We start from the raw sequence: 11,329 nt of genomic DNA, 5'->3' as shown, positions 1-11,329 counted from the left end.
GCATCTTACTACAGCCAACTCACAAATGGTCATTCTGAAGAGGAGAGCAATGCAGGTTTTTGAAAGTAAAATGCAGCCCGAGGAACTCCTTAAAATTGCAGCACTGCAACATTGCAACGCTGCTTGCGAGAAAGGGAGGGAAACGCTGTTGGATATTCCATCACTTTCTGCAGGAGAAAAAACTACCAGCAACCAATCATCATGTGCGAAGCGACAAATGCTGATGGATGAGTTTCAGGAGTGGCACGACACCGTCGAAACTCAAGCTGGTGAAGACGAGCTGGGCAGCTACCTTCATGACGCTGGCACATACAGCAACGGCAATGACAGCGTGCGGCTGTGGTGAAAGACGCATGCCGAAAAGTTTCCATGCCTTTCTCTCCTGGCCAAAAAGGGTCTGTGCATACCAGCCACAAGTGCCGGCAGCGAAAGGAACTTTAGTGGCGCTGGTTTTATGGACGACGAACGTGCTTGCGCCCAGATGTGCTCTGGACAGCATTTTCCCCTCGAGAGACTGAATCTGAGGTCCCCTACTTGCCTTTACATACTTTCTTGCCACTCCCTCGCCGCCCACCTTAACCTTGAGGGCCTTCTTTGGCTTCGGGACATCCATTTTTTATATTATTTCTTTGTCACATCCTCTTTCTTTGAGTGTTCATTTGAACATTACAAGGCGGCACTTAGCCTCCCTTAGATCCCTAGGTCCTCGGAATGTAATGTCACGAGCGAGTCGAATATTACAGAGGCGTTGTCTTTATTTATTTTATTTATTTATTTAAGAAATACTGCAGGCATATTAAATGCCCAAGCAGGAGAGGTCGTTTGCATCAGATGTCATGTAGTTTGAAAACAATAAAACAAAGAATTTTACAGAGCGATGAACTGATAACATAAAGAATACAATGCACAGTAGAACATATGACACTTCAATTGGGAGGCGATAAAAACGGCGAGTCAATCGGTAGGGCGTTCCAGTCAGCGATTGTTCGTGGAAAAAACGAGAATTTGTACATATTAGATTGGGCAAATATAGGTGACAAGTCAAGACAGTGCTTATGGCGAGAGGGTCTGGAGGAATCTTTTTTCAGGTAGGTGTCAGGTTTAATGCCAAGTGTGGAAAAATATAACGATTGAAGGAAGGCTAGACGGGCTTTCTTTCTCCTTTCATTAAGTTGATCAAGGCCGGCAAGAAGAATCATAGATGAAGGTGAGTCACGGCATCTGTTTCGTTTAAAAATAAAACGGGCTACTGAGCGTTGGATATTCTGAAGTTTTTGGGTGTCATTCGATGTATAAGAGTCCCATGCCACCCAGGCATATTCAAGTGTGGGTCTGATATATGCTTTGTATGCCTTACGTTTTAATGGGCTTGGACACTCACCCATGCGATGTTTTAGAAAACCCAGCATTTTACGTGATGTAGAGCATACACTCTCAATGTGCTTTGTCCATTTTAGTCTGGAAGTAATCGTTACGCCTAAGTATTTATATTCATTTACCTGCCTGACTAGGTTTCTGTTTATGTTATACTGAAATTCAAGTTTATTAATTTTATTTATGATGCTAAGTACAACGGTTTTCTCAAAGTTAATGGCCATCGCCCATTCATTGCACCATCCTTCCAAAAATTGCAAATTTTCGTTTAGAGTTATTTGATCATGAACGGATTTAATATCTTTTAAAATTATACATTCATCGGCAAATAATCTAATCAAAACTGTTGGTTCCAGTGCTTCGACCAGATCATTAATATAAAGATTAAACAGTGTAGGCCCTAAACCGAACCTTGGGGAACGCCAGAAAGGACATCTAGTAAACAAGAGTTGACACCATCAACAGTAACAAACTGTTTGCGCTTTGTGAGATAAGAGGGTATCCAATGTACAATTTCACTAGGCAGACCAATCATTTGCATTTTAGTGATCAGCTTATTATGGGGCACTCTATCGAAGGCTTTTGAGTAATCTAGGAAAAAAATGTCAACTTGCCCTCCAATATCTATGATTTTATAAATTTCATCAACTGTTGTAACTAACTGTGTAGCTGTGTAGCATTTTCCCACATTCCTCCCAGCCCTAGCTTCTCAGTACATCGACTCATTCGCAGCAACATCGCTGGAGAAACCTGGCCTCCTTGCTTACGTTATTTGAAAGCGACTGCGTTAAGAAGCCCCATTTTCTAGTAAACCCGGTGTCGTCAGCGTTTTGAAAGAAAAATCGCGAGCATACCTCCCTCAGGTGGTATCTAGAAGGTATGACAGGGGACAGAATGGTCGCTGGGTTCCGCGTCCTCGAATGCCCTATTTCATCGGTGTTAGCAAAAGGGGCAGCGAAAAGGATTTTAATTTTCACTCTAGAGCCAAGACTGAGCAGTTTGTTCAAAGCATCAGTCATGAACATCGTGGGTATTTCAAACTATTCATTGCAAAATCTTCTTCCTAAACCAGTAAATCATACGACGGTGCGCTCTTTTAGGTGGATGGTACGGCAAGGCGAACATCATATTGATACAAACTATAGTCGACGACGAAGCGGAGACAATCAGTGGCTAGTTGGCATCCTTTGTGGGTATAAATTATAATTCTATATTTCTATCTAATGTGAAGCACTTACCCTCAAGCCTAATATCCAGTCTCCTATGTGAACACCTTGGGAAGTTCCCTGATCACAGTGTAATTGCCACTGCATCTGTGATTGCGCACAAAGCAGCGATTGGAATTTTTTCAGTCTCTTTCCTGGAGTTTTTCGGTGCGTGTCCCGGATTACACACCGATATTTCTAGCAGAGTTCAAGGCAATTGGACTAGCACTACTAAAAGTTCCCTGCAGTCAATCAAAAATAATTTTTCTGTCAGACTCTCTTTCTGTCTGGTTGTCACTGGAGTCAGCACGGGATGCTCTGTTGAGCCGCTCACTAAAGTATTTCGTACCAGGGTGGGTGAAAGAAATGCGCTTCATCTAGGTCCCCGGTCACAGGGGTATTTTCCAGAACGAAGCGCCAGATTTCCTGGCTAAATCAGCTCTTGATGCATCGGTTTCATGTACCATCCCTAATATCGCCACCTAGCCGCTTCATGCAATGATCCGTTGCTATCTACAGCCGAATACCAGCATCTCATATACTAATGGAAAGTTCGTTCATGTAAATCACGGCAGTGTGAGGTAACGATGACTCACCTGAGATGCAGGATTCCTCGCCTAAATCTTTATTTATGAAGATGCGGGATCAGCCCCACATACCTTTTTGAGGCTTGCGGTGAAATTGAAAATATTGATCACTTCCTTCTCGCTTGCCGAAGGTTTTCACATCAGAGGAGGGCGCATTTAGAAACTCCAATTGCACTCTTGGGATTTACATTGTCGGTCCCGCTTCTGCTCTCCTTCGGTGCGAGTGCGGAGGGATTTGCGTTGCCTCAAATTTCTCAGTACTTACATAACTACATCCCAGCTACGGACAGATTCCCTTGCTAATTGTATTCCAAACTTACAAAATTCCAAATTCTTGCTTCATACTTTTTCTTTCAACAACTTTGGTTATCTTAAATCTTTTGTTTTTGTTTAGTTGTCAATTAATTTATTGCACTAATTCAGTTTGTGTAGGACATTTGGCAGTCCACACTGAACCCTGGCCAATCCCCCTTCGTGGGTGTGTGCCAAATATCAAGGAAGAAGAAGAAGAAGTTGGCGTAGCCGATGAAATCGTTGCTCTTCGGCGTATACGACGAAGTTGGTTGCCTGGAACCGCGCTCAGACCGCTACTCGGACCGCTCTCGGACTTCGGCTGTCCTCTAGGCTGAGGGCGTTGCCTGGACGTTTGGCGCAATACCCGCATTTACACGCTTCACGACGGATCTGACTCCGGTCCACCAGGGACTCAGTCACCGCCTCCGTGGACCGTCGCTTGAGGTTGGGCACCTTTCCACCCCTACGTGGATGACGCAGCCGCAATTTCCGAGCCACCTCGACATGGCCACTGATCCCAGGCTCTCTGCTCCGATCCTTTGCCAGCCGCCGCGAACACCACCATCTTTTCACAGCGACGCCTTCGAAGACGCTGAGGATTGGCTGGTGACCTCCGAGCGAGTGGCTCGGTACAACGGCAGGGACCCGATGGCGTGCGCTCAAATCGGATCTGGAAAAACGGCGGCCTTTATGCTGCCCATCTTGCACACGCTCCTTAGTGACAATGCTCTGGAGAACCCGTCATTTCAAGCGGTGCAGACTCCTCAGGCAGTGATCCTCTCGCCAACGGGGGAGCTGGCCATCCAGATTGCGCAGCACGCGCACAAATACTCCTACGACTTTATCCTGAAGACAGTTCTCGTCTACGGACGCACCTCGGTCTAGCACCAGCTGGCGCAGCGGTCTCAGGGATGCCACATCTTGGTCGCGATCACCGGGCGGCTCAAGGATTTTGTCGAGAAGGGCAAGATCTCGTTCGAGAAACGCCGTTATCCGGTGCTGGACGAAGCGGACTGAATGCTGAACATGGGATTTGAGCCAGACGTGCGTGCTCTCGTGGGGCACTCGTCTGTGCCGCCGCGTGGTGAGCGGCGCACCCTCATGTTCTCCTCCACCTTTCCGGACTCGATCCAATTGCTGGCGCGAGAGTTTTTGAACAACTCCATATTTCTCAAAGTCGGAATCCTTGGTGGCGCCAACTCTGACGTCAAGCAGCAGGCCTACCAAGGGACCCAATTCGAGAAGTTGGTGGATATCCTAGGGGAGGAGGGCAGCGACTGGGTGATGTCCCAGAAGGGCCCGAAGACTACCAGCATTCACGGCGACAAGTACCAGCGGCAGAGAGAGGAGGCTCCGCTGGAATTCCGGCGTGGAACCTGTCCGGTAATCGTGGCGACAGCCGTGGCTGCTCGCGGCCTGGACATAAAGGATGTGCGGCATGTGATGAATTACGACCTGCCTCAGTCTATGGAGGACTATGTGCACCGTGTGGGCCGCACTGGCCGGGTCGGCAACCTCGGAAAGGCAACCACTTCATCGTTTACGCCAACTAGCCACTGATAGTTTGTATCAATATAAGTTTAGAGCTCAACGATTAAGGATATAAATAACTGAAATAGAAAAATCACCTTTTCAGTTTTTCTTTAGGGTTAACATTATGCTTCAAAACTGACGGCCGTCAATACTGAAGGCAATTAAATTTTCTTGACCAGCAGTGAGGCTCAAAATGCCTAAAGTCACAAATGCGCATCTCATAGTTCGCTAATTTCGTTTTCAATAATTGCACATTTATAAACGGCTTATGTGAGGATGGCATTGCCGCCAAAACCTTGTTAATTTCTTCTACAACATTAGTATACAAATGGCGTCTTTATTTGATTCAAATTACATGAAACCTATGATATTTTATACATGTGTAAGGCGTGGAAGCAAACTCCACACGATTTCGAAAGCGTATTTTTGACTATCGATATTCGAACCAAGAAAATTGAAACCAAATGGTTCACATTTACTGTTTATAATTTTTAAGTATATAAAGTCACTAATCACAAAATTGAATAGGCAATCTAAATAATCATTCGTTTACATAATGTCAGCCTTTGTATATAACTCATCTGCATAGACTTACTGAAATATCTCGCAAGATTTCGAAAATGCGAATATGAATTCAATAATTAGAAGTACCAGTATGTTCGAGTTCAAGTCGTGTGGGTGTACGTTGTTGTTGCTGAATAGGATAGCCATTATACGGCGTTGAGAGAAGCAAGCTTCTCATTTTGGAAGAAAGGAAGGAGCATTTGTCGGTGCTTAAATTACGGGCCGTCATGACCTCTTGCTTTCCTGCAGCGAGGCGACTGCCAGTCGCAAGCATCCTTGCTACACGTTCCCATGAGTTAAAAGCAACTTCTCGAGGCTGCATTGGGCTTTATTGCAATACGTTCAGTAGCGTCAGCCAGAAGTCCATTATCATCATCATCAGCCTGACTATACCCACTGAAGGGCGAATGCCTCTCTCATATTCCTCCAATTAACCCGGTCCTGTGCAAGCTGCATCCACTTGATCCCTGCGAACTTCTTAACCTCATCCGCCCACCTAACTTTCTGTTTCCCCCTGCTACGCTTTCCTTCCCTTGGGGTCCGGTTTGTTACCCTAAGCGACCATAGGTTAGACTCTCTTCGCACTACATGTCCTGCCCATGCCCATTTCTTCTTCTTGATTCCCGCTAGAATGTCAGTGACTTAAGTTATTTCTCTGACCCACTCTGCACGTTTCCTATCTCTTAAGTTACCCCTGCCATTTTTCTTTCTATAACCCTCTGCGTTGCCCTCAACTTAAATAGGGCCCTCTTTGTTAGCCTTCCCGTTTTCGCCCCATATGTTAGTACAGGTAAGATGCAACTTTTGTATACTTTCCTCTTGAGCGATACCGGTGAGATGCTAGTCATAATATGCGAGTGCTTGTCAAATGCGCTCCATCTCAATCTTATTCTTTTTGTTAAATCATTTTCATGGTTTGGATCTGCGGTTACTACCTCTCTTAAGTAGACGTATTCGCCTACTACTTCCAGTGCTTCGCTACCTAACGTACACTGCTGTTCCTTCCCGAGGGTGTTGAACATTACCTTAGTCCTCTGCATATTTATTTTCAAGCCTACCTTTCTTCTTTTCCTCTCTAGGTCACCAATCATTCTTTGCAGTTCATCTCCTGAGTTACTTAGCAGGGAAATGTCATCAGTAAATTGCAGATTATTGAGGTATTCTCCATCTACCCTTATCCCTAACTGCTGCCATCCCAAGTCCCTGAATACTTCCTCTAAGCAAGCTGCGAATAGTACTGGGGAGATTGTGTCTCCTTGTCTGACACCATTTTATGGGAATTTTGTTACGTTCTTTATGCCGAACTATGGTTGCTGTGCAGCCACTATATTTATCTTCCAGTGATGCAATGCCTGCATCACCGCCGAGGTTCTACTGAGTCAAATGCTTTTTCGTAATCAATGAATGCTATGTATAGGGGCTGGTTATATTCCAAACAATTTACTATCACCTAATTGATGGTATAGATATGATCGATAGTAGAACACCGTTTCCGAAACCCTGCTTGATCATCTGCTTGATTGCAATCTAAGGTTGTCCTGATTCTATTAGCGATTACTTTAGTATATACCTTATAAGTGACAGACAGTAAGCAGATTGGTCTGTAATTGTTAAGGTCATTATGATGAATGATGATAATGCTTGCGTTCTTCCATGATTTCGGTACTGTCGATGTCACCAGGCACTGCGCATACAGGGTGGCCAGTTTTGCTAGCATGATATCCTCCCGTCGTTCAACAAATCTACAGTTATCTGATCCTCTCCAGCTGCTTTCCCCCTTTTATTTTTTCTATTGCTTTCTTAACCTCGTCCTTCGACACTGGTGGAACGTCTGACTGTTTTCCCCTACCGCCAATCTCAGTACGGTCCTGACTACTTTGGCTACTAGAGAGATCAGTATAGAATTCCTCGGCTACTTTGACTATCTTGTCCATATGACGTTGCGCGCCTTGTCCCTCAGCGCATACATCTAATTTTTCCCTATGCCCAATTTCTTCTTCACCGCTTTTAGGCTTTCCTCCGTTCTTTACAGCATGCTCTATTTTCTTCATGTTATACTTTCTTATATCGGCCACGTCGCGCTTATTGATTAAGTTTGATATCTCCCCCACTTCTATCTGGTCTGTTGGAATGGAAGCTTGCATACTCTTGCGTTTCTTATTCAAATCTTTCGTCTCCTTAGACAGCTTACCGGTATCCTGTTTAACTGTCCTGCCGCCTGCTTCTACAGCGCACTCAGTAATGATATCTCTGAAAATATTCCGTATTGCTTCTAGGCTAATGTCGCCATCCTCGGTTAGTGCTTAATATCTATTTTGTAGCGAGATCCTGAACCCTTCTGCCCTCCTCCGCACCTCTAATTCGTTGATGGATTTCTTTCTTACTAATCTGCTGCGTTCCTTCTTCAGATTTAGACCAATTCGGGACCTCACCATTCTGTGGTCACTGCACCGAACTTTCCCGATTACCTCTACATCTAGCATAATAGCGGGGGTTGACCACAGTATAAAGTCAATTTCATTTTTAGTCTCCCCGTTAGTCCTTTTTCATGTCCATTTCCGGTTCTTCTGTTTGCTGAAGAAGGTATTCATGGTTCTTAAGTTATTGCGCTCTGTTAAGAAGACCGTACTGTTTAAAAAAAAAGGCTCAGAAAAAAAGCTGAGAGCGTCATACAGGGAAGAATTACTTTTGAAAACGAATTCGGTTTGGTTTATAGTGTTTAGCATCCCAAAGCGACTAAGGCTATGAGACGCTGTAGTGAAGAGCACCAGAAAGTTCGACCACCTGGGGTTCTTTCACGTGCACTGACATCGCGCAGCACACGGGCGCCTTGCTTTTCGCATCCATCAAAGAACCGCCACCGCGGACGGGATTCGGTCTCGCATCCTTGGGCGCAGTAGTCGAGCGCCTTAACCACGTACTGCAACACCACAGAGGGGCTGAAAACGAATTCAACTGCGTTACCAATTACTCTCCGGAAAATAGCGATGTTCACATTGTTTGTGGGGCGGCTAGAAGGAAAATGAAACTTGAAAAATTCCAGCAGAAGCCCAAGGTCATGTCAGAATGTCTGGGTGGTCTCTTTGAGAGGCGGTACAGAACTGGCAGACATTGTATGCAAGTTTGATAACTTTCGTGCAGTCTGCTGGTGCACAGCCGGAGGAGAAAGACGCTGCGCATCATCCCGCCTGTTTTTCATATCCAGCAGGTCTGACCAGTTGCATACCGTGATCACATAGGGCGATTCCTGATCGACGTAGAAAAAACAAAAAAAAAACTTTGTATCCTGAGCGGAATACGAACTGCCATCGCTGGCACAACTCAACTTCTTTTCGTCTTGCCTCGGAGAATTCGGGCAGCTGAAATCGAAAGTAACCGGAGTTTCCTGCATGCTCTTGCCGCTTCCGCTTGAGGCTGCACCGCCGGCTCTTTCAAGCAAGAGCTATATATAGTCACAAATTTTTTTCTTTCGTTTCGCACTTGCTTTCCTCTACCATTCCCCTCCTGCACTGTGAAAAAAAAAAAAAGGTTGGCCCATTTGCGCCCGAAATCTCTCATTTGATGCGCCCATATCACCTCTGTCAATGTAGTGAGATCGTTCGTACCGATCGTGGAGTGTTGCGTACTTTGAAAAGCAATGTACGCGAATTTTCTTGCGCTCCGAATATGCCATGTTATCCAACAGTGCGTCCCAACACTTTCCCCAGAGTCCACTTCAACCACCGATGGAAATGTATTTGTCCCTTTTTTTAAATGGGGTGCACCATGTATGATGTATGCGAGCGAGTACTTAGACGAACACGAGTGTGTTTGAAACAACTTCTTGCGTTATTATAAGTAAACATAAAGTGATGGCAAAAATGTTAAGACAACCTCGTAAGTTCCAGAGAGGCATTTTTAAATATTCTCCAAGATTTAAATATCAGGCGAATATCGCAGAGCACATCGCAAGGCTTTTTTTGTTGTATCTGCGCGGGGAATGTCATCTTTATTACATTCCCTCGCACTTTGTGCACTAGTATATCTCGAGCATCATCACCAACTGCACGTTTGATGTGATATCGCGCATCGACTATATGATTTTACCACCTACGCTGGTCATCTACTTTTCTTGCTGCGACGAATACATAATTTGGTGTCCGACAGTGTCATTGGCCACTCTCTGTCACACAGCAAAGAAAAAAATTAGGGCACTTTGGCTCACTAAAATGCTTCGAGGCGGGAGCCTTCGCCGCCGCGCTGCTTAGGAATTGACTGCGAGGCCGATTGTAAATGACAAAAATTATGACAGACACTGTGCCTTTTATTTGCTGTGAACCAATTTTAAACGCCCCTGATGCCTGCTGTACTGCGTCTTTTTTTATATATGTTTTGTGGTGCGGCGTTCGAGGAAAAGCGCCCAGTGAAAGGCGCCGCACGCACACCGAGATGGAACGCTCCGCGAGGTCAGCTTCGTATATGCGTGAATCTCCAGGTGACGTCTTCACCAGTCATGATGTCATGACCAGAAGTGACGTCATAATCACTTCCAGTTATTAGACAAGACATCCGGTCATGACGCCACTGCCGATGACGTCGTCATGTGACTGCTATGGACGTCTCGAAACATCTAACCAATACGATAGTGCCTAGAATATACAAGTATATTCTAGACACGATACCAATACTATTGGTTAGTGATAGTTAACCATGCCTTGCACTTTCTGAGTACTAGTTATTGTATGGTTAGTGTTAGTACTTAACTGTACTCCCCTGATGAGAGAGTCGTCCCCTGATGGGGCTGGGACAAGTAGGGTACCGCTTCTCATGGCGGAGGCTAGCCTGCCACCGAATTTTTATCTGTTGTAGGCCGTCATTGCACCCGCCACCGCTTCGGTGATGGACGACGGCTGTTATTGCTGCGCGCGTCTTTCTCTCCCTCTTCCTTTTGTTTCTTCTCTAGTTTCTCTTCTGTCTGCATGAGGCAGCGGAGGTGGCTCAGCTACAGAGCCAGAAGCAGGCCCGTGCATTTTCTATTCCTTCTTCCTACAGCCACAACAAGTGATGGCTAGTGATAGTTACGATGACCCCCAAATTTGTGGGTTCCTATGGGCATCAGCTTAACTATTTTATTATTAGTCATAAATTATATTATCTTGAAAATGCCCTAAATCATGTTCCGATATCATCCGATTGCTATTGATTAAGTATCGATTCAATGGTGATTGGCATTTGCTCATATAAGGCATGCACAAGAAACGCGGACACATTTGCGGACGACATTATGAGGCATTATTGGCTTTCGCCTTGAAAAATGACTCTAACTGAGCCATTGGAACAAAAATGCAGAATGGATAGGCGCACCATAACGCTTTACGTTTAAAAAAGAAACCTGAACGCGTCGGTAATATTAACAAGGTTCCATGAGCGTCCAGAATGAGCACTACATCAAACGGGAATTAGCATATTTCGTAGCATCGTTGAAATTGAAAAGCATTTTGAAGATTTTTCTTTACACAATGTAATCGATACTTCTTTCTGCTATCAACTCGATCTTCGTGACACACAGAGAGTGAGTTGACAGGCTCTCGCTTCAGTGCCGGAGCGAGTTATCGTGAAAAACGAGGGGATTAGGACGACAGCAGTTTGTGGCCGAATCATTTTAGAAAGCAGGTCTTTCCACTGCCACGCGGCACTCTTGCTTTCTGAAACAGTAACGCTTTAGCACAAACCATATATTTGGTGAAGAAAACCCTACTTATGTGTGACCAAACATTTTCGGAAACGCTTTTT

General features: G+C 45.1%; 1 pseudogene; it reads left to right on the top strand.

Moving 5' to 3' along the window:
• Positions 1 to 223: 223 nt before the first annotated feature.
• On the top strand, positions 224 to 5,020 carry LOC146187646 (ATP-dependent RNA helicase vasa-like; annotated as a pseudogene).
• Positions 5,021 to 11,329: the final 6,309 nt, after the last annotated feature.

Source organism: Amblyomma maculatum, chromosome 5 (assembly GCF_055883805.1).
Source record: "Amblyomma maculatum isolate TAMU_Amacu chromosome 5, ASM5588380v1, whole genome shotgun sequence".
In the NCBI taxonomy this organism is placed as follows: domain Eukaryota; kingdom Metazoa; phylum Arthropoda; class Arachnida; order Ixodida; family Ixodidae; genus Amblyomma; species Amblyomma maculatum.
The sequence above is the reverse complement of the archived record's forward strand: the minus strand, read 5'-3'. Positions and strand labels throughout refer to the sequence as shown.